Source organism: Podarcis filfolensis (genome assembly GCF_964270895.1).
Source record: "Podarcis filfolensis genome assembly, chromosome: 7".
NCBI lineage: Eukaryota > Metazoa > Chordata > Lepidosauria > Squamata > Lacertidae > Podarcis > Podarcis filfolensis.
The window spans coordinates 79,101,327-79,126,481 of record NC_139603.1 but is presented as its reverse complement, the minus strand read 5'-3'; the positions used below and the strand labels follow the sequence as shown (position 1 = coordinate 79,126,481).

The following is a 25,155-nucleotide window of genomic DNA, read 5'->3' as shown; positions in this document are numbered from 1 at the left end:
GGCATGACCCTAGCTGACCAGATAAAAGGGCTGGCCATGAAACCGTCTCTCTCTTGGTCTCTCACTCTCCTGGCTCTTAGCCAGCGCATGACTCAACCTTCACATAGGATGGAGACCCCAAGCAGAAAGTCAGCACGAGATCTCAGACTTCTTTTCACTGTAACCACAAGAGAAAGCCTGCCTTCAGATTACTGCTGCGAACCGAATATGAGTAAAACTTTATTCTTACTTTCGAAGAAGGCTGTGTTGTGTTGTTGTTGTTATTTTAAGAGGGAAATACAGTAATACCTCCACGAACGTCCGCCTTGTCTAGCGTCCATTCCGGTGAACGTCCGCAGCAAACCCGGAAGTACCGGAACAGGTTACTTCCAGGTTTGCCAATCGCGCTTTGCGCATGCGCAGAAGCACAAACCACTCTGTGTGTGTGAATGCACAGATGCGGCGCTTTGTCCTGCGTCTTTTTCGGACGGATCCTGGCCGCAAAACGAGGTACGACTGTAAAGGGGAAACTTCCCAGGAACAATCCAGACTGGATTGCTTAATTAAAGGATTCTAACGAATCATCAACTTGCTTCCAATCAGTTGCAAAGGGAATGCGCTCTGATGTTTACTCACTAGCGTGAGCAGGGGGAGGGAAATGTCAAAGCAATATACCCTCTCCTACGTTCCTTAACATTCGCACAGTTCAGGTGGGTGGTGAAAACTCGTCTTCTCATTTTTCCCCATCCCCCAGTCTCACAAAATTAGCTCCAAAATATTAGGGGAGCCTCCAGGAAGATTTTGGGGGAGTTCAGAGGGAGGTGTGTAAATGGAAACACTCCTTTGCCTGCAGAACTTCGCTTGTGGAGCACAGGATACAACCCAGAGTTTGTTATACCTTACTATACAGTGGTACCTCGCATTACAAACACCTCAGGTTACAAACGCTTCAGGTTACAAACTCCGCTAACCCGGAAGAGTTACCTCGAGTTGAGAACTTTGCCCGAGGATGAGAATAGAAATTGCATGTGAATTAGTGAAAGCACGCCTCCAGTTAAGAACAGTTTCAGGTTAAGAACGGACCTCCAGAACGAATTAAGTTCGTAACTAGAGGTACCACTGTATTAGCACATCCTTTCAAAGAGGCCGATTCCATCCATTTGCTGCTAAACCACCACCAACCTAAGCTTGCTTAGTCAGATCTGAGTCTCACAAAGGTCAACGGACTCCCCAGGAAGTCTGCATCAGATTGCAACCCTAAGGAGAATCTGGGAGCTCCCACAAAACTTGCAATTTTCGTGCTTGCCTGTGCTGGGTACTGGCAGAACTCCACCTTCGCTCCAAGCAAGCTATTGCTATTAATCACCACAACATTTCTGTCTCCTGCCAACATTCCCTCCTCCCCGTGCAATGGTGCGATATACTGACCTCAGCATGCACCAAGCTTCCTACAGCACTCCCGTAATCCTAAAAAAAGGATCAATCACGCATCTTTGAATCCAGCAAAGACGAAGCGTGCTCAGAGTGCAATTCAGCTTCTGCCATCCACAGTAAGGCGTCTTCATCACAGAGAACAGCAACAAGAAAACCAAATCTCTGGGAAACAAACTCTCAATATCCAAGCACACACGAACCAGAAAGCTATATGGTCCCTGAAAGTGTGATCACAGTATCCTAAGAGAATATGGCAGCCAGGCATCGTGACCAGCATGTTTTGCAGAACAGTGGAACCTTGGTTCTCGAACGGCTTAGCTGCTGAACAAATAAGCTCCCGAATGCCGGAAACCTAAGTGTTCCGGTTTTCAAACGTTTTCCGGAAGCTGAACGTCCAACACGGCTCCTGCAGCCAACTGGAAGTCGCGCCTTGGTTTTCGAATGGTTTCAGGAGTTGAACAGACTTCCAGAACGGATTAAGTTCGAGAACCAAGGTTCCACTGTATTAGAAGGAAAATTTCTGCAGGCTGCGCATGACAACACACCAGCCTGGTTCACACTTCATTTTAGTTAAATTTAGCTTAAAAGTGTGAGTGCAGGGCTAAAATCTCAGGTGCTTTGCTTCTCCCTCACTCCTGCCACACTGCCAGGAGCTAAACTATGGTCTGCCTTAGCAGCACGCCCAAATCCAGACTCATGGTTTGTTTCTTCCCAAACCACCCACACGCAGCAATCCGAGAACAAACATTTACAAACACTCTTGGTTTGTTTGGGTCCTGACGCAACGCTAAGGCTAGCCATGGTTTAGCTATGATTAGCGTGGCGGCGCCAGGAGCAAGGGAGAAAGCATGTTTTCTCATGTTCAACTCCTTTCACTGTGCTTAAAAGATCAGTTGTGATATGTCCATGCTGGGGGCATACAGAGAAAGAGAGAGAGAATGAATTCACCGCAAACTTTGAGAAACTTAAAACTTATCTGTATATCAGGTAATCACAGACGTACCTGGGTAGCACACTTGTCCCAATGGGAAACAGTAGGGCAGGGAGTCTCATGTTCAGACTACTGGCGGCGCTTTTCCCCCAGCATCCACACACACAAAATTAACCACAAAAAAATGCACATTCCATTGATAGCGGGGAAAATAATCCATCTTCGGCAATGTTATCTTGGTATGAACATCCAGAATGAGGGGAGGGGGACCAGCCAAAATCTTTCATCCCTCCCCACGCACATATTTCATCCGCAGCTGGCATTCTCCGGAGTCTTTGGGCAGCTCGAGAAAGTCCCACGGCCTTGGGCGTCCTTGAACGAAAGGAACAAGATGTTGGAGGAGCTGCTGTGTCTATTGGATCGCTCCAGAAATCAAGACTGAGACCTTGGGAAGAGGAAACAAAACAAGGAGAAACTGTTACATGGAGCAGACAGGGCATGAGACAGGGAGCTGGGGGTGGGAGAGTAGACTGGAAATTGTTCCACTTGCATGATAAATCTAAACTTTCCCTTTTTCTTGCAAATGGCTGTCAGAACGGTGTGGGGGAAAGAGAGAGAAAGGAAGCCTGATCTCTCAGTAAGCAGTCACCAAGTTTTCAGCATCTTGGTTTGTAGGATGGAGGGCAAGGTCAATTCAAGGACAAAGGGCCTCCCTTGTCTGAGATAGCCATCAAAAATTAGGTGGGGAGAGAGACAAAGAGAGGAAGAAGAATTAAAGGCTGCGAGTGAGAAATTTAGCAAACACTGTTGGCCTTCTTTCATTCGATTCAAAGGAAGCATACAGGTCTTCCCCCCCCCCCACCACCAATAAACGTGGGTCAGATTTAAACCGGAAAGCCGGGCAAGTGCAAAGTTTAAACGGGGTCTCTTTGCTGGTGTTTGGATCACCAGCACTCCAGAGGAAGCAATGGCCTAACTCACAGAGGCATCCAAGCAGAGGAGACACCCCTAAGGTTTGGGAATCCCGGTCCCAACTGGAGGGCTTTGCTGACATGTCTCAGAGAAAGGATCCAATCTTGTCTCCACCCCACACAAGGTGACTTTAAACTGAGCTCCTCCCGGGCCTTAGCCCTGTAAAACAGGGCAATGCTGTCCAACTTACAGATGCTGCCACAATTTAAGACCTCCAAAAAGTCCACAAAAAAAATTTAGGCCCAGGACAAGCGACAGGAAGAACCTCTTCACGAAACTCCCAAATAAACTTGTGGAACTCGCAGCCACTTGATGTGGAGGGGACCCAAACAGAACTTCCAGGTTCAAAGACAGAAGATCTCCAAATGCCTTGCCCTATTCTGCCAGGGCTCTTTTTTTATATCCTTTAAAATTATTATTATTCAACCTGGAAACCGTAATCAAAAGATACCCGTTATGGATGCAGGCTGTTCAGACTGCATGGGCTGAAACCAATGCACAAGCCGTTTCCTAATTGGGGAGGATGTGTGAGGTGGATGTGGCAAACATGAAGCATTCCACAGTGAATATGGTTTATCGCTGGAGGCCGTCCAAGCACTGCGTGTGTTTGTGTGTGCGGTTAAGGCGGCTGTGTTTGTACAAGCAAGTCAAGGGAGGGAAGGGAAAGTGATTTATTTCGCGGTACCCAAGCGCTGTTGTCACTCCCCAAAGCAACGCCGCATTTTGTTTTTTGCTCAACGCACGCGTCATCCTCGGCAATTCATCAGCATGTGCCAGCTGCGTGGGAAAAAAAGAGGAGCTCCCACTCTTGCGAGAGACGCTTAAAATGCAATTTTTAATCTTAGGCACCTGCACTGCAATGGCACCAGGGCCAGATTTAGGTTTGATGAGGCCCTAAGCTACTGAAGGCAATGGGGCCTTTATATGTCCAGCTGTCCTTTGCCAACAACAAATTGTCCATTTGACCATTAGGTCCAGTGTGGCCATTAGGTCCAGTGTGGCCGACTCTGGGGTTGCGGCGCTCATCTCGCTTTATTGGCCAAGGGAGCCGGCGTACAGCATGCCTAAGCCGCTTCTGGCGAACCAGAACAGCGCACGGAAACGCCATTTACCTTCCCACCGGAGCGGTACCTATTTGTCTACTTGCACTTTGACATGCTTTCAAACTGCTAGGTTGGCAGGAGCAGGGACTGAGCAACGGGAGCTCACCCCGTCGTGGGGATTCGAACCGCTGACCTTCTGATCGGCAAGCCCCAGGCTCTGTGGTTTAACCCACAGCGCCACCCACGTCCCATATGTGTAAACCAAAACGTTGCTTCAATTGTTTTAAGCTCCCCTCTTGCTTGTCCTTTGTTGCAGTTATCTACCACCCCCTTTCCAAAATTCAAACGTTAAAGGTGGTCTCTCGCCTGACCCAAATGAAAAGAAATGACAGGGAGATTATGCCTGTGTCTCCTATCTCAGACCATAATCACGGTGATGCAATTCTGCCAAGAACCTTTCAAGTGGGTGGGGTGGGCTGGGCTCGAAGGGGGCTTTGTTTGCTTTTGTGGGTTAAGTGGGTTATCTTAGGGAGATAAGTTCTCTTTTCCTTTCCCCCTCTTCTGCTTCCTCCAACACAGAGCATTCAGAGTCATAAGAAGCAAGTTGCAGCAACTCTTATAGCTACTTAAAACAATACTCCCCATACTCTCCCCCCCCCCCAGACACCTTCTTCTGGCTCCAAAACTACCCATGCATCAAACGGACATGCACAATAGGCTCCCCCGTAGGTCATCGCTTCACGTCAAACTGAACCACTGCAATCACCGCTGGCCCAGCAAAACCGACCCTAACGAAACTCAGATTTTTATTTGCAACCGGAAGTTCCAGCACAGCTTGCTTCCACATAAAAGGGGAGCCTGGTTGGCTTTCCATCCCCCCAAAAAACATTTGCATTTCAAACCCCTGAAAAACTGACTTGCCAATCCCAAGCCCTAAATGCATGGACAAAGACACACACCTGAGAGCTGGATAACTTTAATTCAAACTATTTTCCCACAAAGCCAAATTGGCTGCTAATAGTTTTTGTTGTTTTTTTTTAAAATAAATGTATTTTTATTAAAGATTTTCTCTGCTATTCACTTGTGTTCCTTTGGTGGTAAGAGAGAATTGGCTGCTAATTGTGAAACAGCTCGACTGCTCTGCTATAAAGACACTGCCTTGCTTATGTGTCCCCTCCCATGGGCTAATGGTCTCTCAATGGGGGGGGGGACACTCAAAGAGATTAGGGAAAGATGAGCAACTCTTAAGCCTCTTGGTATTATGTCCTGGCTAAGTGCTGCATCCATCACAAGCCAAAGGTTCGCCCCCACATCCCAAGATTCCAGCAAGGCAAAATATATTCCCCAAGGGTAGACTAGTCCACTGGTATATAGAGATGGTGGTGGTGGGTCTTTTTACTTCCTTACAGGGCTTAATTGCATTTAAAAAGGAGAAAAGGAGCCAGTGAATGAGAGCAAACTCAATTTACGAGTCTGATGCAGACAGAGCCAACTGAATTTAGAAGCAATTTGACAACTGGAGGTCAGCAGTAGATTGCCCCGCTCAAAAGCCAGACGGACAGCAAGCCAATTCCCACGCTGCTGGCTTTAATTAAGGGAAAGGAGCTTACAAACCAAGATCTAAGAATGTAAGGAGAGAGGCCCGGCTGGACCCAGGACCATCAACTCCAGTGTCCAGTTTAGCACAATGACCAACTACTTGGGAATAAGCTGTTGTTTGGCAGTGGAATAAACTCCCATGAGAGGTGATGGACTCTCCTTCTTTTGAGGTTTTGAAAGCTGAGATTGGAAGACTGTCTTGGATGCTTTAGCTCAAGATTCCTGCATTGCAGGGGGTTGGCCTAGATCAGGCATAGGCAAACTCGGCGCTCCAGATGTTTTGGGACTACAACTCCCATCATCCCTAGCTAACAGGGCCAGTGGTCAGGGATGATGGGAACTGTAATCCCAAAACATCTGGAGGGCCAAGTTTGCCTATGCCTGGACTAGATCTGTTTCCCAAACTGGGATCTCCAATTGTTTTTGGAATACAACCCCCATCATCCTTAGCTAGCAAAGGTGATGGGAATCGTAGTCCAGTTTGGGACTGGACAGGTTGATAAAGGAATGACACAACTTTTAGAAGACATCTGAAGGCAGCCCTGTATCGGGAAGTTTTTGATGCTTGATGTTTTATGTTTTTATATATGCTGTAAGCCGCCCAGAGTGGCTGGGGACCCGCCCATCTGGCTGGGTATAAATAATAATAATAATAATAATAATAATTATTATTATTATTATTATTATTATCATTATCATTATCATTATCATCATCATCATCATCATCATCATCATCATCATCATCATCATCATCCTCAGGGTCCCATAAGCAGAATGCGGGCACAATTGTCCTCTCCAGCTGTTGTCAACTGCCCTACGAGGGAACACTGCAGCACTTGGGGATTTTTATCTTAGAGAAAATGCAATTAAGAGGTGACATGAGAGAAGTTCATAATAGAGGAAGTGGATAGAGAAAAGCGAGGACAGCATGTTATTCTTAGAAGGAGGACCACCTGAAAATGATTCACAGATGGTATTTAACTCTGAGGAGGCTTGCTAAGATGTAGAAGACTGAATAAGATAAGTGCTGGAGAGGCAAAGACGTGATGGGAACGTTCTTTCATAGGTGGTGGACTTAAAAATGGGTAAGAGTATTCGGAAATGATTCATAATGAATTGGGGGGGAAATGTTTAAAAGTACTTTCAAAAAACAAAACAGAGTCCTTTCTGTTGGGGATAATTCCGACTGAAATTCCCAGGTGTCAAAAAAGGTTATTTATGTATGCCATTACTGTGGCCCATGTTTTGTTAGCCCACAAATAGAGGTCCCAACCAAAGAAGAATGCCAACTTAAGTTGACAGAATATGCACAAGTGGCAGACGTAGCATACAGAATAAGAGAACAAGAAGAACATACGTTTAAAACGTTTATTGAATACAGTGGTACCTTGGTTTGCAACCATAATCCGTTCCGGAGGTCCGTTTGTAAACCAAAACAGATTGTAACCCAAGGCGCACTTTCGCCAATGGGGCCTCCAAACAAATGTTGTTCATAATCCAAAAACACATGGGTTGTAATCCAAAAAAAGCTTGCAAACCGGGACATGCACTTCCGGGTTTGATGTGTTTGTAATCCAAAACATATGCAAACCAAGACGTATGCAAACCAAGGTACCACTGTATATGGGAAATAACTGTGTACAGCTGAAAACTCTGGCAGCATTAAGACGAATTGAACAGCGTAAATAAGTTTTGATGGATGCAATATGGAATACTGATTGGTACAGTTTCTGTAAAACATGCAGGGATTTAAGATGGGTAAAATGAACCATGGAAAGAAAAGAAGGGAAGTCGCTGGTATCTTAAGGATGTAAAGTGAGTGTTTTAAATTGTGTAACAGAAAAATTAATAAAATGAGGACAGGAGGTTGCCCTTGATGGGTCTGATTCAGAAGCATCCCCCAGCACTTAGCATTCAGAGGCAAGATGCCGGAGGTTTATCCTCCCTGAATTGCAGGATTTAAGTGTCAGCTTAAACTCCCCCAACCATCCAGGACCACCCCACCCTGCTCCCAAGCCTCAATTTGCAAACTATTTATAAACATCCCTAGTTTTAAGCAATGCAAATCACCGCATCTTGAAAGCAAATTAAGAGCTATCAGAGCCTTTCACGCCAGGGGTCCATCGATGCAAATCAGATAAGGGCAAGAGGACGCAGGGCTGCCTTCTCTTTTGTTTCATCACTAGCCCCCGTTCTGAGCCACCCAGCACAACAGGATTGCATATCTCTTGCGCATACAAGCTCAAAGTGCAAAAAGAGTCTTCCGCCTTTTAAACTTGCCACTAAATAAGGAGGATTGGCAATTAAAAGCGATACAATATGCAGAATTAGTAGGTCTAACGAAAGTAAAATAAAGGAGCAAGGAGATGGAGTATGCAAAGAGGAGGATTGGGGATATTTTGTGAGGTATTTGGAAAATAACTGGAAACGCTAGCGGGATTAAAGGTAAATTCAACAGTATAATATATAATAAAGGAGAGAAAATAAGGGGAGAAAGTGAACCAAATATAATAATATGCAGAAATGGTGGGAAAATCAAAGGAACCAGGGGAAGGGGAAGAAGGGAAGTCGTCAAATGTTCTGTTCCGGAGCCCCGTTCGCATCTAGAAGCAAAAGTAAACCGTGTCCGCGCGTCTGCGTGGGTCACGTTTCGGCGCTTCTGCACATGCACGTGACGTCATTTTGAGCGTCTGCGCATGCTCAAGCGGCAAAACCCAGAAGTAACGCGCTCCGTTACTTCCGGGCTGCCGCGGAGCACAACTCGAACGCGCTCATCTTGAAGCACATTCAACCCGAGGTACGACTGTATATTTCAATGTGAATTCGATTTTGGAAATGGTAATAATAGAAATTATATTTTTTTAAAAAATAATGCAAGAAAATAAATAAATAAACCTGCCACTATAAGGATTCTCCGAGTTAAGCCAAAGAATAGTCTAACAGGGTTGCACTTGAGAGTTCAGGCGGGTTTCACAACTTTGAGCTCATCCACACTCATTTTCCTCCCCGCTTTTCCAGTCCGTGTCTGAGCGCCTTTTTTTTTGCCGCGCTACTGTCTCCACAAAAACCCGCTTTTTAATGCTCTGGGAAAGAATGCGTTCCCAATTTCCAATATTGTTACCACTGGCCATACTGGAACCAACGGTGTGATGCAACAGCAGCAAAAAAAAAAAAAAAAAAGCTAACGTTATACTAGGCTGCATCAACAGAATACTGTGTCCAATTCTGGACAATTTAAGAAGGATATGTTGACAAGCTGGAAGGTGTGCAAAGGGGGCGGCCAAGATGATCAAGGGTCTGGAAGCTAAGCCTGGTGAGGAATGGTAGGAGCTGGGTATGTTTAGCCTGGAAAAGAGGAGACAGAGAGGAGATAGGATAGGCATCTTCAAATATCCCAAGGGAACAAGCTTGTTTTCTTGTGCTCCAGAGGGCAGCACTCGAACCCGTGGCTTCAAGTTACAAGAAAGGGGATTCCGACTAAACATATGGGAAAACCTTCTGACAGTAAGAGCTGTTTGACATTGGAACAGACTCCCATGAGAGGTGATGGACTCTCTTATCTTGGAAGTTTTAAAGCAGAGGTTGGATGGCCATCTATCATGGATGTTTTAGTAGTAGTAATAATAATAATAATAATAATAATAATAATAATAATTTATTATTTATACTCCGCCCATCTGGCTGGGTTTCCCCAGCCACTCTGGGCGGCTTCTAACAAAAGACTAAAATACAATAACCTATTAAACATTAAAAGCTTCCCTAAACAGGGCTGCCTGTTTAGCTAAGATTCCTGCATTTCAGGGGGTTGGACTAGATGACCCTTGCTTGCCCCTTCCAACTCTAAGATTCTGTGATTAAGGGTGATGGGAGCTGCAGTCCCCTGAAGTATCTGAAGGACACAGCATTGACGACGCTTGGATCGTATCCTACAGGTGAGACACACCTTCATGTACAAATCGTTCGTTTCTGCAATTTGCTGCCGCGCAACCCAAAGCCTTCTCCGTAAGCCACCTCAGAAAACATGATTCGCCTTGCTTCCTCCCCCGCCCCCAAGAATAACGAAGCGCTACTTCAAAGGGCAAGCTTTCCAGACAAGGTGTGCTTTTATGTTTGGAGCAGAGGTCTGCTGCTAGGCTTGGGAGATGCAATGCTACTCAGTCCAAACCTGTGATCATAGCTAAATGGGGAGCTGGGAATCATAAAAGCATGGCAAGGGTGGATAGCTTGGGCGGATAGGTTTCACGCAGCTCTTTATAAAGCGGCCTTGTAAATAACTGAGCTGGGAGAGGTGTCTTCCCCAGAGCAAGAGAGTGGGTGCTGCCACACTAAAAGATCAACTTCTCACAAATGTGAGTACGGTGCTACCTTGGTTCTCAAACATCTTGGTTCTCAAACAATTTGGAACACAAACACTGCAAACCAGGAAGTGTTCCCGTTTGCAAACATTTTCCGGAAGCCGAACGTGCTCCGTCTTTAATAATAATAAAATAATAATTATACCCTGCCCTCCCCGGCCAGAGCCGGGCTCAGGGTGGCTAACACCAGTAAAATTACAGTAAAAACATAATGGGGGGGCAATTTAAAATACAGGTTAAAATGCAATTTAAAATGCAGCCTCATTTTAAAAGCAGCCCATAAATCAAAACCATAAGAGGAGGGAAACATAAGGGTCAGACTGAGTCCAAACCAAAGGCCTGGTGGAACAGCTCTGTCTTGCAGGCCCTGAGGAAAGATGTCAAGTCCCGCAGCGCCCTAGTCTCTTGTGACAGAGCGTTCCAAATATCTGGAGGCGGGCCACCTCTGGTTTTATTTTTTTAAGAGCTTTGCAGAATCAGATGCTTTCTTCACTCTGGAATGACCAGCCAAAACTCCCTCTGCCATGCAGTTTTTATTCACGTTGCAACCCTCTCCTCCTTTGAACCTGAGCAGCCTTATATTATGTTCAAGCCGCTGTTACGGAATCTATGCGTAGCCACAGGTGAAAACCCTGACACACTCTCAGAGCCGAACCTCACGCCATTCGGGGGAAGAGATGTCTCTTCCCATGGCAGCCCCAGCTGTCAGCAATTCACTGCTGCAACACTCCCAAGCCTGTCTAAGCGACTCCCATTTGAGCCTGAGAAAAGCGCCCAGATAAGAGTGTTTGCGCTTGGCACACAGTTTGTTGCTGCCCCTTCTTGTCTGAAGGATGTTATCAGCCACAGGTGCTTCTGATCTGCACACAGCTGCTGCTGCTGCACGGGAGCATCAAAAGAGGCTTATGGCTCCCACCCTCCCCTCCAGAGATACTTAAATGATTAGCTCCATGGCAATTGATATTGCATCTCACAGGCACCACCCAAGCATCTGAAAACCAAAAGAAAAAAGGGGGAAAGGAGGCTGATTCAGCATGCAGGAGTGTCTGCTTGAGAATAGCAGCACTGACCCACTTTTTTGAAGTGTTTGCCATAGTTGAAACTATGGAACTCCCTGCCACAAGGGAGTGCAATGGCCACCAAACGAGATGGTTTCAAAAGAGGATTAGACAAATTTGTGGAGGAAAAAGCTACTGAGGCTGCAATGCTTCTGAATACGTTGCTGGAAGCCACAGGAGGTGGGGAGTAGCTCTGGCCTCGACTCCTGTTTGCAGGTTTCCCACAATGTTTTCCCACAACTTAGAGAATTTCCCACAGCTTAGAGAAGGATCTGAAACATTTCCCCTGAAGCCTGGAATTTGTTTTATTGAATTCTTGAATTTTTCTTGAGTTTATTGAATTCTTAAATTAAGAAACCAATCATTCTCTTGAATTCTTGAAGAGTTTGGATTTGATATCCCGCCTTTCACTCCCCTTCAGGAGTCTCAAAGCGGCTAACATTCTCCTTTCCCTTCCTCCCCCACAACAAACACTCTGTGAGGTGAGTGGGGCTGAGAGACTTCAGAGAAGTGTGACTGGCCCAAGGTCACCCAGCAGCTGCATGTGGAGGAGCGGAGACGCGAACCCGGTTCCCCAGATTACGAGACTACCGCTCTTAACCACTACACCACACGGGCTCTTGGGGTTTTTAAAAAATGTTTTCACGTGTTGGAAAGCACATTGAGATTTTTTCCCCTTTAAAATATGAAACGGTGTGGAAATCATCATCACCATCATCATCCTCAAACCACAAAAAATGGTGCTTAGCGATTCCGCTGGGGCAACTTTAACCTAGGCTTAAAGTACCAATTGGCGATTTGCTTTTACAATCAAACCTCTTCTTACGTTCCGTGCAGCGTGGCACGGGGACTCTCTTCCGCAGCTGCGGAAATCACTTCTGCGCATGCCCAGAGGCCGGAAATTGCGTCGGTCTGGCCCACGGAGGATCTCTGTGGGAGTGATCTGGCCCATGCCTGGTAAGCCTTGCTGACCCCTGTCCTAGTCCAACACTCTAGCCACTGCCCCACACTGGCTCCCCACTCTGTTGTTGTTGTTGTTGTTTAGTCGTTTAGTCGTGTCCGACTCTTTGGACCAGAGCACGCCAGGCACTCCTGTCTTCCACTGCCTCCCGCAGTTTGGTCAAACTCATGCTGGTAGCTTCGAGAACACTGTTCCACCATCTCGTCCTCCGTCGTCCCCTTCTCCTTGTGCCCTCCATCTTTCCCAACATCAGGGTCTTTTCCAGGGAGTCTTCTCTTCTCATGAGGTGGCCAAAGTAATGGAGCCTCAGCTTCAGGATCTGTCCTTCCAGTGAGCACTCAGGGCCGATTTCCTTCAGAATGGAGAGGTTTGATCTTCTTGCAGTCCATGGGACTCTCAAGAGTCTCCTCCAGCACCATAATTCAAAAGCATCAATTCTTCGGCAATCAGCCTTCTTTATGGTCCAGCTCTCACTTCCATATATCACTACGGGGAAAACCATAGCTTTAACTATATGGACCTTTGTTGGCAAGGTGATGTCTCTGCTTTTTACGATGCTGTCTAGGTTTGTCATTGCTTTTCTCCCGGCTCCCCACTCTACACCACTATACCGTATTTTTCCCTCTATAACACGCAGATTTTTTCTCCTAAAAAGGAAGGGGAAATGTGTGTGCGTGTTATTGAGCGAATGTGTGGTCCCTGGAGCCGAAAAATCAGGCAAAAATCAAATCGCGCTTCACGGAGAAGGGAAATATGAAAAGAGGAAGTGGCTGCTTTCCTGCATTCTGCCTCAGGGTCTTACTGCCCACCCTCCTCTGTTTCCTTGCTGTGTTTGCTGAAACGGAACAAAGAGCAGGGAAAGCCCCTCCCCTCCAGGCAAGCAGAGAGGAAAGCAGACTGTGTTCCTTCTATTTCCTCTCTGTGCTCCGGTGCTGCTGGGGGAGAGGGAGGGAGGGAGAGGGAGAGGGAGAGGGAGAGGGAGAGGGAGAGGAGAGAGAGAGAGAGAGAGAGAGAGAGAGAGAGAGAGAGAGAGAAAGAAAGAAAGAAAGAAAGAAAGAAATGGCTGGGGTGGGGGGAAACGTTTGCCTTTCTTTTCTCCCTCCCGTTAAATCCCTCTCCTGCATTCTTAGCCAGCTGCTTCTCTGCACACCACCTCATGTCCCTTCTTTGTTTTTCCTTCGCTCTCCATTTAAAATGTGGTTACAAAGCATGGATCCTCAGGATCTTTGCATTGGGTCACCCCAAATTCACCATCAGATCACATAGCATGTCCATGGCTACAGCCTGCACCAAAAAAACCACGCACCCACTGTTGCCTGGGGCTGCAATGGTGCAAAAATGTGGTTACAAAGCATGGATCCACAGGGATCCTCAGGATCTTTGCATTCGGTCACCCCAAATTCACCATCAGATCACATAGCATGTCCATGGCTACAGCCTGCACCAGAAAAATCACGCACCCACTGTTGCCTGGGGCTGCAATGGTGCAAAAACGTGGTTACAAAGCATGGATCCACAGGGATCCTCAGGATCTTTGCATTCGGTCACCCCAAATTCACCATCAGATCACATAGCATGTCCATGGCTACAGCCTGCACCAGAAAAATCACGCACCCACTGTTGCCTGGGGCTGCAATGGTGCAAAAACGTGGTTACAAAGCATGGATCCACAGGAATTCTCAGGATTTTTGCATTGGGTCACCCCAAATTCACCATCAGATCACATGTCTGTGGCCACAGCATGAAGCACAAAAATGATACATCCACTGTTTCATTCAGAATGTTTTTTCCCTTGTTTTCCTCCTCTAAAAACGATGTGCGTGTTATGGTCAGGTGCGTGTTATAGAGCGAAAAATACGGTAAATCTCCTCCTCTCTTTGCAAGGAGTGGAGCATTTCAGGAAGCAAATGAACACGCAGTCAGGAGCCAGGCTCGGCGTGCTCCAAAGCAACATCTTTCTGGAACCTTGTGCAATACAGGTGCTTTAGCAGCCAGCTGCAAGCACATCCTTAATCTGTGGATGTGTTTGAAGCCAGCCAAGAAGAGGACATGGTGAGAGCATCAACAGGGGGCAGATTTGAAAGGAGGGATTTCCTCCATTGTTTTTCTAATTGGAGATGCCGGGAATGGCCCTGGAGCCTTCCTGGATGCAAAGCAAGTGATCTCCCAGAGAGTTGCCCTTCCTTCCCCTCAGGCAATTGAATCATTATCCAGTGTCTGATCTGATGGCAACAAAGAAAGGGCAACATCAGCTGCGCTGCATCACCTTGAACAAACCTCCCAGATGCAATTGGTCCTGGTAGTACAACTGTTTGGGCCTAGGAACCTTGGAAGCTGCCTTGTACTGAGCCAAACCATTGATCTCCATACTGTCAACTTTGACTGGCAGCTGCTCTCTCTAGCCTTTCAGGCAAAGGTACCTGACAGCATCTTAAAAAGCAGAGACATCACCTTGCTGACAAAGGTCCGTATACTTAAAGCTATGGTTTTCCCTGTAGTGATGTATGGAAGTGAGAGCTGGACCATAAAGAAGGCTGATTGCCGAAGAATTGATGCTTTTGAATTATGGAGCTGGAGGAGACTCTTGAGAGTCCCATGGACTGCAAGAAGATAAAACTTATCCATTCTGAAGGAAATCAGCCCTGAGTGCTCACTGGAAGGACAGATCGTGAAGCTGAGACTCCAATACTTTGGCCACCTCATGAGAAGAGAGGACTCCCTGGAAAAGACCCTGATGTTGGGAAAGATGGAGGGCACAAGGAGAAGGGGACAACAGAGGATGAGATGGTTGGACAGTGTTCTTGAAGCTACCAGCATGAGTTTGACCAAACTGTGGGAGGCAGTGGAAGACAGGAGTGCCTGGCATGCTCTGGTCCATGGGGTCACGAAGAGTCAGACACAACTAAATGACTAAACAACAACAACACCTGGAGATGCCAAGACTGAACATGGGAGCCTGAAGCTCTGTGCTATGGCCCTTGCTCCAGCATAAAATTGCCAACTGAAGACAACTAAAAATTGTCTTGGGTCGCTTGGAAGCTGGCTCACATGTCCAGGATACCTCTAGAAATGGGGTTGGGGGTGGAATGGACATCCACTGCAGGGGTGCAAATGCTTTCATATCTAAAAGGTCAAGAGGCCAGGGTGGATAAAAATCAATGGTGTTTTTTAAAAAAATATATCATATTTTTTATTTAAATCAGATTTTTTTTTAAATCAGATTTTTAAAATAAAATGCTTTTGGGGAAAATATTTCTAAAGATAGTTTTCTATTTAAGTTACACTAAAGTCAAAAGGCTATTCATCAGGAAATAAGGATTTGCTTTAAGTTTTTCACGTGTGCTAAAACTCAGTCTAAGTTTTTAAAACAAAAGCAAAAAACAATGTTTAGCCACATCAGTTAACAAACATGGATACGCATGCTATCATGTTATTGCTCCAGTTAAATAAATTGTTTAAATTGTTATTAAGGAAATGATTATTTTTCTCCTTCCAATAAAGTACAGCAGAAAAGTTGTCCAAATACAAACAGTTTACTTATTAAACCTCACAATAATTTCATAACTGTCTATGTATTTCTAATAGTATAACCAAATCAGTAATTTCTGATACAACTGTAAAAACTACTCTGAAAATTTATGATTCCAAAAATGAAACCTTCATCTGGTTGTAAATATTAAGATTATACCAGCAAGAATGAGTCTTTCTGTAAAAAAAAAAAAGATTTAAATCAAGTCTTACTGACTAGTGATTTAAATCGTGATTTAAATCGAATCCACCCTGCGGGAGGCCAAGACAAAGAGGAAGATCTCGATAATCTAGAGACTCTATTAGCCAGGAGGAAAACTAAGATTGGTTGTTTTATTATATTTCTCTGCCACTTTTCATTCAAATGAACCCCAAAGCAGCTTACAAACAATAAATAACAATAACACGACAGAACATAATAGAACACCACAAATGAGCATTAGTCACACTGAAGTATTAACAATTCATTGGCGAAACAGTTACAATCTGTAAAGCACTGCTAGCAAAGCAGCCACTATATAAGCTAAAAATCACCATTAAAGCAAATGTCATATTCTACGATTAACAGATCAATGCAGCATTCATACTCTATTAAGCAATATTGACAGCATTTAACGAAACAGCAACCGAAAGATGAACTAAGCACTGCTGAGTTCATCCACACCCCCATGACTCCTGATATTTTGCTCTGTTCAGCTCATTAAAACACACATGTGCAGATAATGGGAATGAACGCCAAAATGGAAGGCAAACAAGCAAGTGGGGAATCAGGGCTGGGTTATTGCAGAAGAGAAAAGAAGAGGAGGAGGGAACAGGAAAGCAAACAAGGCAGGATGTTGGAGATAAGGCAGGCCTCACAGCTGCAGATGCCCCACACAGTCATCAAACCATCAGACTGCTTCATCTTTGCTTTCTCAGGACATTGTAAGACTCAGGGATGGTTCAGATGTCAACACACCAAGCCCTGCCCACTACCCTGCAAAGTAATTTCCTACCTACCTCTCCCAGGTGGAGGCAAACCATAATTTAACCATTCTTCTGTGCACGAGGCTGCGCACTTGCACTCCAAATTGGTGTGATTTGGGGGGTGGGGGTGGAGGAGAACACACACACATAGCAAATTACGCTTTCCTTCTTTTTTTAAAAAAAGAGATCTTCCGCATAGCTGTCAACCTTCCCTTTTTTTGTGGGAAATTCCCTTATTCCAGTGCCATTTCCTGCTGCTATCCCGGAGATATCCCATGGCCTGTCCCCGGGACAGGTGAGGCTGCTGATCCCTTATTTTCGAGGCTGCTGATCCCTTATTTTCAAATCTGAAAGTTGACAGCTATGATCTTCCGCCTTGAAAACCTGGGTCCTTGTCACCCGCGACAAGGCATGCATGAGCAAGGCCACCCGTACTCCGTGCCAGAGAGAACTCGCCTCCTCAGCTGAGGAAAAATAAGCCCTGCACTCAGAGGGTTCCTTTTAAACAAGATTAGATCCCCGAGGTAGCAAGGAGAAAGAACAGGTTGCCTTGTTCCAAACTGCCTTCATTCCAAAATCCTTCTGTTCTTCCTGCAGAGACGCTTTCAGTCCCCCATGCATTTTGCTGTTTCTTGCAGGCAAATTGCCAGATGTGTCAACAGCTTTCTCCAGAACACTTGCATCAGGGCTGTCCAAACTTAAGGAGAGGCCACCCCCTAAAAATGTTGTTATGAAAGATATTGCCTGTCTGCCTGTCACACAGAAAGCTTGTCCATTTTGGGGGCTCAATCCGGCCCGCCAGTCAGTTTAATCTGGCCCCTGTGGCAGTTTATTTCCTGGGGTAAAATCAAAATCAACCCTAAAAAAAGCTCAACAACTTCAATCCTTAAAAAAAAAAAGTTAGGACACCACTGGCATAGAGGAATGACTCTGTGAGGCTCCAAGACGTGTATTTAAAAAGGCTTAATCCAGCCTAGTCCCCAAACCGCCAATTACCACAGCACACCAAGTTATATTTTATTAGATTTTCAAAATAGCATATGCATTCCAATACGTAATAATTTTTTTCCTTTTTGCCAACTTCCCACTCCATTTTCCATGGTGTTTTTTATTTCTCCCCCTTTGCTGCGCCGCATCTTCTCTCTCTAATGCCGTAACAACAATGCAACCGTCTCTCATTCCTTCTGCTGCTCGGAGTTCAAATCCTGCTCACGAGTTCATCGCAGCACACCAATCATCCCTATACCCCAACGCCTCAAAATTTCTCTGAGCTCCTTGAGAATGAAGATTAAAAATGTGGGTCAGTGGGGAAAGATGGCCAAATACAAACACAGTGGTACCTCGGGTTACATACGCTTCAGGTTACAGACTCCACTAACCCAGAAATAGTACCTCGGGTTAAGAACTTTGCTTCAGGATGAGAACAGAAATCGTGGCAGCAGCGGGAGGCCCCATTAGCTAAAGTGGTGCTTCAGGTTAAGAACAGTTTCAGGTTAAGAACGGACCTCCAGAACGAATTAAGTACTTAACCCAAGGTACCACTTTAAAGTCACTGGTGGGGGAGGGGGGGTGGAGAGAGGGGGGGAAGAGCGGGGGGGGGGAGGTAAGAAAGTCACATTTTTTTTCAGCCAAGGAAAGCGCCTGGTGCTCATCTTGCATGAGTAAGCAGGGAACAGAGAGTGCAAAGAACAACTGTGCATTTCAGGATTATGACTCAGAGATTTCTCTTCCATACACAAAGCACGCCTTTCCCTCGCTGTGATTCACTTTGGAGAATTGGATTAGGGTTCCTCTCCGCCCCAGCAGCCATGGCCCGGATCCATCAGGATGCAGCCTGTATAATCTTTTCAAGTTTCCTCCAGAAACGGAAGGCCGTTTCACAGAGTTGCCCTCCAATGAAGACTGGAGCCTGCCAGGAATTAACTTATACAAACACAGCTTTCTCATTCTCTCCCCCTCTCTCTGGTCAGCCATCCACAAACAAACCGTCATGAGGCTGTCCATCCTCAGTCTACAAAAATAGTAGGAAAACCCCGTGAGATCCATGTGACTGACCTTTGGGGCAGCAGCAAAAAAGGCAAACACATGCTCCCCCCCCCCTTTAAAAAAAAAAGAAAAGGCAGAAACGCCAACATCTCCAGCGAGTGAGATCATGCTCACAGGAATAGAAGACTATTAATAGCGTAGGGGAGGCTAGCAATTATTTCATGCAAAATCAGGCGCTGAGAGAAAGTGATCACAAGCCAGGCATGGGTGCTGATTTATCAGAAATGCGAGAAATACTTCCTGGCCAAGCTGAATGGGAGCTTTTTTCCCCCAGCAGGGAATAGCAGAGGCTGACAAGCAAGCTGGCTGTCTTCGTCATCTTGCAAAGTCCACTGTACCTGCAATCATCTGCTCCATACACAGGCTGGGAAGCAGTACCTGTCTGGTCGCCTGCAGGGGAGCAAAAATCGCCTCCAGGCGACCAGGGGCACAGCTGAGCCAAGAGCTTTCTCTGTGCCAGAGAGGTCCAGCTCTGAGGGCCTTCCGTCAGTTCCCTCACTGCGAGAAGTGAAGCTACAGGGAACCAGGCAGAGGGCCTTCTCGGTGGTGGCGCCTGCCCTCTGGAAAGCCCTACCACCAGATGTCAAGGAAATCAACAACTCTCTAACTTTTAGAAGACATCTGAAGGCAACCCTGTTTAGGGAAGTTTATAATGTTTGATGTTTTATCGCTTTTTTATTATTATTACAGTGGTACCTCGGGATGTGAACGAGATCCGTTCTGGAGCCCCGTTCACATCCTGAATAGCATGTAAGATGCGACGGTGCGTCTGCGCATGCGTGGGTCACATTTTGCCACTTCCGTGCATGCGTGTGATGTCATTTTGAGCGTCTGCGCATGCACAAGCAGCAAAACCCGGAAGTAACACACTCCATTACTTCCAGGTTGCGTTACTTCCAGGTTGCCGTGGAGCGCAACCCGAAAGCGCTCAACCTGAAGCACATTCAACCCGAGGTATGACAGTATTAATATTCTGTTGGGAGCCACCCAGAGTGGCTGGGGAAACCCAGCCAGATGGGTGGGGTATAAATAATAAATTACCGTATTATTATTATTATTATTATTATTATTATTATTACTCCAACTCCTATCATCTCTGATCACCAGCTCTGCTCGCTGCGGCTGATGCATTTCAGCGACATGAGGACCACAGGTTCTATGCAGAGGACAAAACTGGGGTTCAAGATGACCTTAACAGATTGGAGAACCAGGTCCCAAACTAACAGAATGAATTTCAACAGGGACAAATGTCAGGTTCCACACTTAGACAGGAAGAACCAGCTGCATAAAGATGAGGGGGACACCTGGATTGCCAGAATCGCACCATGGTCCTCCTTAAAAAAGGTAAAGGGACCCCTGACCATTAGGTCCAGTCGTGGCCGACTCTGGGGTTGCAGTGCTCATCTCAATTTATTGGCCAAGGGAGCCGGCGTACAGCTTCCAGGTCATGTGGCCAGCATGACTAAGCCGCTTCTGGCGAACCAGAGCAGCGCACGGAAACGACGTTTACCTTCCCGCCGGAGCTGTACCTATTTATGTACTTGCACTTGGATGTGCTTTCGAACTGCTAGGTTGGCAGGAGCAGGGACTGAGCAACAGGAGCTCAGCCCGTCACGGGGATTCGAACCGCCGACCTTCTGATCGGCAAGTCCTAGGCTCTGTGGTTTAACCCACAGCACCACCCGCGTCCCTTATGGTCCTCCTTCCTTTTCTTCAAACAGTGGTTTTGCCTTATTTCTTTTGCACAGACACCACACACAAACACACCCTCTGGCTATGAAGTGGAGAAGGGGAGGAAAATAAAATATATATTTGCCAAAGCAGCTCCTCACTCCTACTCGCAACATTCCCCAAAAGATCCCTTATAAAGAGCAACCGGCTTAACTGTTTAGTTCCCATGGCAGCATACCACCAGGATACTGACAAGCCTAAAGGCTCTGGCCAGCTATGCTTCAGGCAACTTGCCGTTATCACAGAAATCTGAAAAGAAATGATCCCCAAAACCAATTGCTGGAAACCATGGGAAAGAAGAGTGTTGCTGTTTCATGTTCTCCACCCTGGTCTGCCAACGGGAGATTAGGATGCTGGCCTAGATGGGCCCCTGGCCTGATCCTGCAAGCACTTCTTAAAGGGGCCCCTGACCATTAGGTCCAGTCGTGGACAACTCTGGGGTTGCGGCACTCATCTCGCTTTATTGGCTGAGGGAGCCGGCGTACAGCTTCCGGGTCATGTGGCCAGCAGGACTAAGCCGCTTCTGGCAAACCAGAGCAGCGCACGCAAACGCCGTTTACCTTCCCGCCAGAGTGATACCTATTTATCTACTTGCACTTGGATGTGCTTTCAAACTGCTAGGTTGGCAGGAGCTGGGACTGAGCAACAGGAGCTCACCCCATCGCGGCGATTCGAACCGCCGACCTTCTGATCGGCAAGTCCTAGGCTCTGTGGTTTAACCCACAGCGCCACCCGCGTCCCGCAAACACTTCTTATGTTCCCAGTATTACTCAGAAGAGCAAAATCGCAGCACGTGCCAAAGTGTTGTCGGGATCTGGAGAGGGCCAGGACAAAAGCTTTTTGCCACCGAGATCATTGTTTGCAGGGCTTCCGTGTCTTGTCCCTCCCTTTGGGAAGTTCTCTTCGGCATCACGGTGCTATTTTAAGCTGCGCCACCTAATTCATTTATTTTTTAAGAGACGAGGCAGGAATGCACGCCAGTTTACTGGAACCTCCGCTACCAGGGAAGACTTCTCTACGTGAGCAAAGATTAGAAAACCAAGCACGCAAAACTGCTTTTACGAGGGGAGGAGGGTTCATTATCAGGAGGACCAGAAATATCCTCCCCAAAGACATGTGTGCTTTGTTTTCTGGCTCTATAGGAAAGACAGTACAAGATTTTCAGTTCAATAAGCTGCATGAGAGCAGGCTTTGCTTCCCAAGTCCGGCAAGGCGGCTGTTTACTGTAAAAATAATCAACTGGCAGCCAAATCAATCCGCCTGCTGATAGTAATTAGGGGTTGGTGCATTTGGAACTGCATTTACACAGTTTTTCCGCAGCTCCAAGGAACATGCAATATGAGAATTTGGCAATTATTAGTAATACAGAAATAGCAAAAAATAAAAACAAGCGAGGCTGGACCGAGGCAGCAGGAGCCAAATTCAAGCCAAATCACTGCCAAGGGGAATAAAAGAAAAATTTGAGATTCCTGCATTTCAGGGGGTTGGTCTAGATGACCGCTTGGGATCCCTTTCCAACTCCACAATTTTGTGATTCTATGATCCGAGGCCTGTACGGATGTCTTAAGACATTGTCAGAGGCTCCAGAGATTCACATAAAGGAAGAACAAAATAGCTACTGTGGGCACATCTGCAAACCACCCATTTAAAAGCGCTTTTAACAGCTGCGCCTTCCCCCACTATAATTCCCAGAGTGGTTTAATGATCGATCCCTCTTCCCATGGAACTCTGGGAATTGTAGATCTGCGAAGGTAACTGGGGCTTCCTAGCAACTCTTCAGTATACTTAAAACTGCATTGCTCAGGATTCTTTAGGGGGGAGGCCATGACTGTTAAAAGCAGTACAACAGGGCTTTAAATATACCGTGTGGATCTGGCCTGTAATTGGAAATGTAAGATCTAGGTTAGATTACTGCAATGCATCATACGTGGGGCTGCCTCTGGAGACAGTTCAGAAACTTCAACTGGTGCAGAATTGAACAGCCAGCTTACTCGCTAGGGGAAGACAGTTTGAGCGTATAGCACCAATCCTGGCCCGACTGCACTGGCTGCCAATTAGTTTCTGGGCCCAGTTCAAAGTGCTGGTTTTGACTTATAAAGCCTTAAAGGGCTCAGGACCGCAATACCTCATGGACCGCCCTCTTTCCATATGAACCTACCCGGACCCTGAGATAATCTTCTGAGACCCTTCTTCGTTTGCCTCCTCGAGAGAGATCCAGAGGGTGGCAACATGAGGCAGGGACTTTTCCGGGGTGGCTCCCCATTTGTGAAATGCTCTCCCCAGGGAGTCTCGCCTGGCTCCTTCATTGCATACCTTTAAGGCACCAGGTGAAAACGCTTCTCTATAGCCAGGCCTTGTGCTGATTGAACATTATACGGCTTTTCCAATGTGTTTCGGGACTTTGTGGATATTTAAGTTATAATTAGAAAAATCTTAATAATTATTATTCATAAACAGTTTATAAGAAGTAAATAAGGAGGCCAGATACAGGATAAAGGAAGTCTTTTATTTGGTTGTTTGTGTTGTTGTACATTATGCTCACTGTATGTTCACATTTAATGAGGGTAGATTTGTGTATTGGGGGGTGGGGGGGTTATGTTATGTTGTAAATAAAATTCCAATATTTTATTTTTTAAAAAAAATGGGTTTATGGGATACAGTTTATTGGTTTGTTTTTGTTCTTGCTTTATTAGTTATTTCTCAGTTTGTATTTTCATGTCGTGAACCATGCTGGGATCTTCAGATGAAGGGTGACAAAGAAATTTAAAATAATAATAATAATAATAATAATAATAATAATAATAATAATAATACATAAGAAGGTAGCCCTATATAGGGAAGTTTTTAAATGCTTCTAGTTTACTGTGTTTGATGTTTGTGTTTGCTGGAAGCCATCCAGAATGGCTGGGGCAACCCAGTGAGATGGGTGGAATATTATTATTATTAGTGTTTTTGGATTGGCCAGGGGTTGTTTTGTGTGTGTGTGTGTGTGTGTGTGTGTGTGTGTGTGTGTGTATAAATACTGGTTGGTGCTTTGAGTCGCCTGCCATGCAGAGATTACTGCAAAACCCATGAGAAACCCTTGGAAGCAAAAGCCGCTCTACCAAAACCAAAGCCAAATATAGATATTGGTGTTTTTCTCCCCCCCCCCCCCGAGGGAGACGGGCAGTGGAAGGGGCGCAGCATAAAATCTGCCAACTTCTGGCCCTGGAATTGAGCGCTTCTTGTTGCTAGGCCAAAGGGGACGGCGCGGCAACCCAAACTAACCGCAGCTGGATCTGCACACTCTGCAATAATTATTCAGCTAAATCACAAGGCCCTCTTCTGTGCTTCGCAACCCAACATTTGGCTGCCTCGTCTTTTCCGCACACACTCAGCTGCCAGGCAAGAGAGATAGAAGACAAGCCCACCCCACCCCCGCCAGCCCAGCAATTGGGGTGGGGGGGGGGTGGAGAGAGGAAAGCTGCAACAGAAGCCAGAGAATGGCAGCCTAGCATGTAATTACTTTGAACAGGAAAAATAACCTCCCTCTCAGTAGGCTTTCCAGTTTAAGAACAAAATCACGACGAAAGCGGGGGGGGGGGGGGCAAAACCACAAAATTCCCTGGGTCCTCTTTTTACTTCAGTAGTCTATAATGTTTAAACGCAGCAGAGGGCTTTTAAAAATCAAATCAACAGTGCTAACAGCGTTGGTTTTGTCCTGAAGTTTCTGCAGGAAATAGCAGCCCTCTCAGCCCCTGTCACAATACAAGCCCAGGGAGCTGCAAGTTACCAGTTTGGATTATTGATCCATCTAGTTTAGTACTGTCTGCACGGATTGGCGGCAGCGCTCCACGCAGGGGTCTCTCCCCCTGCAACCTGGGCCTGTCAGGGGATTGAGCCCGGGGGTTTCTGTGTTCAAAGCAAGACCCTTCCTCAGACACTCAAGAACTGCCGTAAGGGCAGTAGCTAAAAGAGCAAGGAAGAAGCGCAACTTCTGGTTTCCTGGAAGACGGACCCAGAAAACTCTCTTGGGTTCCTGTTGCGTAAAAAGAGAGACTCTGTCCAGTCTCTTTCAACGCAACAAGCATTTGAAAGGCTATTGACTTACTTTACAGCACAACTGGGAGGTGTATTAAAAGGTAAAGGGACCCCTGACCATTAGGTCCAGTTGTGGCCGACTCTGGGGTTGCAGCACTCATCTCGCTTTATCGGCCAAGGGAGTCGGCGTACAGCTTCCGGGTCATGCGGCCAGCATGACTAAGCCACTTCTGGCGAACCAGAGCAGCGCACGGAAACGCTGTTTACCTTCCTGCTGGAGCGGTACCTATTTATCTACTTGCACTTTGACGTGCTTTCGAACTGCTAGGTTGGCAGGAGCTGGGACCGAGCAACGGGAGCTCACCCCGTTTTGAACTGCTGACCTTCTGATCGGCAAGTCCTAGGCTCTGTAGTTTAACCCACAGCGCCACCCGCGTCCCTGGGAGGAGCATTAAGCCATGCCTAATCTGTTATGGCAACCTCTTCCAATTGGTAGAGCATGAGATTAGTAACACCAGGGTCGTGGGTTCGA

At 46.4% G+C, this 25,155-nt stretch overlaps 1 long non-coding RNA gene across 4 annotated transcripts in view; it reads right to left on the bottom strand.

The window, feature by feature from the left end:
• LOC310766306 overlaps positions 1–25,155 on the bottom strand; it is a 143,185-nt gene that overhangs the window by 101,886 nt on the left and 16,144 nt on the right. For all 4 annotated transcript variants that reach the window (XR_014550042.1, XR_014550043.1, XR_014550044.1 and 1 more), the window contains exon 2: positions 2,417–2,789. This is a non-coding gene — a long non-coding RNA (uncharacterized lncRNA). The remainder of the gene's footprint in view (positions 1–2,416; positions 2,790–25,155) is intronic.